At 34.3% G+C, this 5,695-nt stretch overlaps 1 long non-coding RNA gene across 1 annotated transcript; it reads right to left on the bottom strand.

Moving 5' to 3' along the window:
• LOC127736890 (uncharacterized) lies at positions 1 to 1,239 on the bottom strand. Its single transcript, XR_007999242.1, has 4 exons — positions 637 to 1,239; positions 424 to 453; positions 301 to 331; positions 1 to 24 (listed from the first exon to the last, which is right to left on the bottom strand). It is a non-coding gene; the product is annotated as an uncharacterized LOC127736890 (long non-coding RNA).
• Between the last annotated feature and the right edge of the window lie 4,456 nt (positions 1,240 to 5,695).

Consider the following 5,695-nt stretch of genomic DNA (forward strand, 5'->3'; position numbering starts at 1 on the left):
CCCCATGTATGTAACCATTGTAACCTGACTTCCCCATGCATGTTACCATTGTAACCTGATTTCCCATGCATGTAACAATTGTAACCAGCAATCCCCATGTATGTAACTATTGTAACCTGATTTCCAATGCATGTAACCATTGTAACCTGACTTCCCCATGCATGTAACCATTGTAACCAGCAATCCCCATGCATGTAACCATTGTAACCAGCAATCCCCATGCATGTAACCATTATAACCTGATTCCCCATGTATGTAACCATTGTAACCCTCATTCTCCATGCTTGTAACAATTGTAACCTGACTTCCCCATGCATGTAACCATTGTAACCTGATTTCTCATGCATGTAACCATTGTAACCCGATTTCCCCATGTATGTAACCGTTGTAACCTGACTTCCCCATGCATGTAACTGTTGTAACCTGATTTCCCATGCATGTAACCATTGTAACCTGACTTCCCCATGCATGTAACCATTGTAACCAGCAATCCTCATGTATGTTACCATTGTAACCTGATTTCCCATGCATGTAACCATTGTGACCTGATTTCCAATGCATGTAACCATTGTAACCAGCAATCCTCATGTATGTAACCATTGTAACCTGATTTCCCGTGCATGTAACCATTGTAACCAGCAATCCCCATGTATGTAACCATTGTAACCTTCATTCTCCATGTATGTAACCATTGTAACCTGACTTTCCCATGCATGTAACCATTGTTACCTGATTCTCCATATATGTAACCATTGTAACCCTCATTCTCCATGCATGTAACCATTGTTACCTGACTTCCCCATGCATGTAACAATTGTAACCTGATTTCTCATGCATGTAACCATCGTAACCCGACTTCCCCATGCATGTTACCATTGTAACCCGACTTCCCCATGCATGTAACCATTGTAACCCGACTTCCCCATGCATGTAACCATTGTTACCATCATTTTCCATTTATGTAACCATTGTTATCCCCAAACCATATGTATTTTATAATTGAAACCTGACTTCCACATGCATGTAACCATTGTAACCTAACTTCAATGTGTATGTAATAATTGTAATAGCTCTACCCCTACCTATTCAGTTTGCAGCAGAAATGGTCAATTATAAAGCCGGTATTGCATATCATTTAGTAAAGGTCCATGTGTGTAACCAATGTAACCAATGTAACCATTGCTTCAATGGGGGTAACAAAACAAGATACCTATATTCAGGTGCACATTTTGTGCCATATCTAGATTTACCATAGTGTTCATAATACAAAAGCGATAGACTTTTGATCCAAGGTGCTAGCTTTGGGTGAGGAATACGAAATGCTATCATGTGTGCTGCCTCATCATACAAATGTGTATCAATTTCTTCAGTAAGAGCACGCTTGCCTTTGGAACCAGATGGTACATTGAATTTCGGTCAAAATTTAGACGACTTTGTAAATATGAAGAAAAAACATATAAAAGAAAAATATGCTCTGAACTCAGTAACACCTGTGAAAAGAATCCCAAGGTTTTCTGGAAGATTTTGAACAAACTTAGTAAGCAGTCAGAAGTAAAAGATAAATCTGCTAAGATTTTATTAAATTTTATAAAAATCTTAACAAGTCTGATCATGAGTATAATGATCACCAAAGCAATGTAGTACACAAATTTGAATCACTAAAAGCTAATTTAAATTATTCTGTTATATCAGATGAAATAAACACAGAAATAAATACAGATGAAATAGTAAAAGCTATAAGATTGCTCCGTAATGGTAAGAGTTCATCTGCTGATATGATCTCAAATGAAATGTTGAAAAATGTTATACCAGTATTAATTAAACCACTTCATAAATTATTTAATTTTATTTTTACTAGTGGAAATTTTCCAAAGACCTGGAATGAAAGTTTTCTAGTTCTTCTCCACAAAAAGGGAAACAAATTTGACCCTGGAAATTATAGGGGCATATCCATCAGTTCCAACCTTGGCAAGCTGTTTAATAAAGTTATCTATAACAGACTTATGAACTTCATAAATAGTAAAAACTTAATCAGCAAAAATCAGATTGGTTTTAAAGAAAATAGTCGCACTGCTGATCACATATTTACACTAAAATCAGTAATTGATCATTATAAACAACAAAACAAAAAGGTTTTTGCAGCTTTTATCGATCTCAAAAAAGCCTTTGACACAGTTTGGCGAATAGGATTGTTTTATAAACTTTTGATACACGATATTCAAAATAGAATTTTTAGAATTGTTTATTCAATGTATACTGACTCAGTATGCAGAATCAAGTTTTCAAATGGACTCAGTTCAGCATTTTTATCTGAGCGAGGAGTAAAACAAGGAGATGTACTGAGCCCTGTACTTTTTAATTATTATATTAATGACCTCACTCATGATTTAATCAATTATAATTCTGATCCCGTTGTAATTGGGGACTTTTCTTTAAATATTCTTCTTTATGCAGATGATATTGTTTTATTGTCTGAAAGTAAAAAAGGACTACAAAACAGTCTTAATGCTTTATATGATTATTGTGACTGTTGGAAACTACAAGTTAACACAGATAAGTCCAAAGTTATTGTATTTAATTCAAATGGTAAAACTTTTTTGGACGAATTTACTTACAATGATTCTTGTATTGAAACTGTTAGTCATTACTCTTATTTAGGTATTGTAATAAAATGTAATGGTAATTTCAATTTAGCCATTAATACTCTTATGGAAAAGGCAAGAAAAGCCTATTTCAAAATAAAGAAAACTGTTGGTCTGAATAATCCATGTAGACTACTTGAAAAAAAACTGTTTGATACATTAATATCACCTATACTTATGTACTGTTGGGAAATTTGGGGTCTTACTCATCCTTAAGAGACTCTGAACCTTTTGAAAAACTACACATTAAATTTATCAAAGAAGCACTTGGTGTTCATTGCAAGGCTTCAAATGATGCTTGTCGTGCTGAGCTTGGTCGAATTCCACTCAAAAATAAAATTATATTTTCAAGCATAAATTTTTTAGAGCATATACTTTCATCAGAAAATACACTTGTAAATCAAATTTTCTGTGCAACAAGGTTGTCAAACCCCTGGATCAAAAAAACTAAATGCACTTTACAAAAATTAGGATATTCATATCTTGTAGAAAAAAGTTGTTTAACAAAGCAGCACTTGGGACAAGTAAAACAAAGAATTTATGATCAGTGCTTGCAAAATCAAAATGCAAACATACAGGAATCTTCTAAACTCAGTTTCTTTCGTCGAGTCTACAAAATGGGTCAAAGACCATCATATGTTGATTCACTAAACAATGTAAATGATAGAGCAGCAATATGCAAAATACGCATAAGTGCACATTCTTTAATGATTTGCCCCCGAAGGGTGACTGGGGAATAGAAGTATGGTCACCATTGGTCTTCCTCCGACCGGCAGTAAAACCCGTGCTAAAGTGGGGCGTCCGTTTGGCTGTGCGGGATGTACAAATTTGCAGCCACGTCCGGTCAGAATGGGGACGTTAAATCCGATGCCTCGTGTAAAGAGAGTGCCACGCTCTTTGCACGTTAAGAACCCTTGCAACAACTCTTTGAGGGGTCCGTAGGTGACCTGTTGGAAGGCTAAATTTCTGTCCCTATCCAATATACCCTCATTTCCCGTGGCAGTCTAAATTTTTCCGACCTTAACCCCTTAATCTATTACAGAACCTACCTATTGTATTTATTGTGAACTTGTTCTCGTCCTGAATATGCATGAAATATTTGCCACTGGACGTTAAGCAACCAACAATCAATCAATCAATCTTTAATGATTGAAAGGGGAAGACATCTTAACATTCCTAGAGAGGAAAGATACTGTCCTGTCTGTAAAAATGGGGAAATTGAGGATGAAAAACATTTCTTATTACAATGTAATAGATTTACCTCAAAACGAGAAATATTAGAAAATAAAATAAATGTTATATTTAAAATACAGCGTAACATTACCACTAATGATAAAATATCTCTATTGGTTAACAATAGCTCAGCATTATTACTAAGACTGTCTTCCTCTTTCATATCAGAGTGTCTAAATATAAGAAATAGTGAAGTAATATGAATCACCAATATGTAACTTTTCATTCTATAATGATATGTTATCATGTAATTTTTCATTCTACCATGTCAATTAATATAATTATATGTATGCAATAGGTCTTAACCATTTATTGTTAATGAGTTTGTGCCAATAAAATATTTGTATTTGTATTTGTATTTAATGTAACATCGAAATTACACCCTTCCGATTGAAGAAATTAACATTACCGTACCAAATACACTATATCGTAAAATAACTTCGTCGTGTCTTGTTCTTGGGTTATACATTTAAATATTATCAAATGGAATCTTTACTTTGTGAATGTACAATGTGAGATCGAAATATGGACCCTCGTAGGGCCTCTAACATTCAGCATAACCGGTTTTGCTAAATCAATCACAATCAAGCAATAACAAATAAGGAACCGTTTCAATTATGTTATTTATTGTTATAAATTGAATTTATGAAAAGGCATTGTTTTGAGTTCAGAGTTGTCGGGTCTATAGAGAAATAGCTTGTAACCTATATTGAAAAAATAACTTTGTCGTTTTTAAATTTAACTTTTAATAACTGGCAAGGTACAGTGTGAGATCGAAATATTCACCCTCGTGGCGCCTCTTAATTTCAGCATAACCGGTTTTGCTGAATACATCTGTTAAAGAAAATAAAACACTTTATATATTAGGACAAAATTGGTCATATTGTAGCGATTGTGGATGGGCGTGCAATGCAATTATTACCTGAATATCTATAGTTCTAGAATAACTAAGCTAATATAACACAACTTTGCAGTCTGTGTCGAAGGCGAAGTGTCTTGTTTGAAGCTTGGAATAGAAGTGAGACTCTGCCTGGTTCCTTGTTTTTGGTCTGTTTTTTCTATCCGTTTTCCCGTCATATATAGAGTAAGGATAGACTTGTCTAGTTACCGGTTGCAGATATCATATTTCTCCTATATTGGAGAACCGCTGAAGCGGTGTACCAACCATCCAACGGCACCACACTCCTCCCCGTTTTCTAGAGAAAAAAACTCCAATGATCTTGGTTTGTTCGCCATGAGCAAATTTGTTGACAATTAAAAGTAATAACATATATACTAATATCTTAAACCAATTACAAACCAGTTAATCCGGTTAGATGTAAAAGACTGAAACCAAGAGTGCACATCAATGTGACACTATTTAATCAAATATATATTATTTAGAAACATTACAAATTGTGTTTAAAACTGCCAATCACTGTGAAATTATGAAAAGAAAGTATAAAAATTACTGCCCATAATTACTTCAAACCCAATCCCCTTAACAACCTTAAATCATTTAAGCATTTGTTGAAGTAGTGGCCAAAACTTCTTCAATAGGTATCAGTAATAATCTTGAAAATTCATGAGCTACAAAGATAACAGTGTATGGGTTGGCAAGTTGTTCCTTGTAGCGGATATATGGAGCATCAGATTCTAGAAATTTTTGTTGCAGATGAACTGTTTGATGGAGGGATATTTGTCAGTAAAGATGAATGGTGTAACGCCAAATTCAATATTCGAAAAATGTGAAGATGCAGATTCAAACATTTGTTCTGTTCCTGTTAAACAATGGCTATGAATTGTGTGATTTTTAGGTAGGTTATTGACCATGGAGGTTT

The sequence above is a fragment of the Mytilus californianus genome, unplaced genomic scaffold (assembly GCF_021869535.1).
Source record: "Mytilus californianus isolate M0D057914Y unplaced genomic scaffold, xbMytCali1.0.p SCAF_39, whole genome shotgun sequence".
NCBI classification, from domain to species: domain Eukaryota; kingdom Metazoa; phylum Mollusca; class Bivalvia; order Mytilida; family Mytilidae; genus Mytilus; species Mytilus californianus.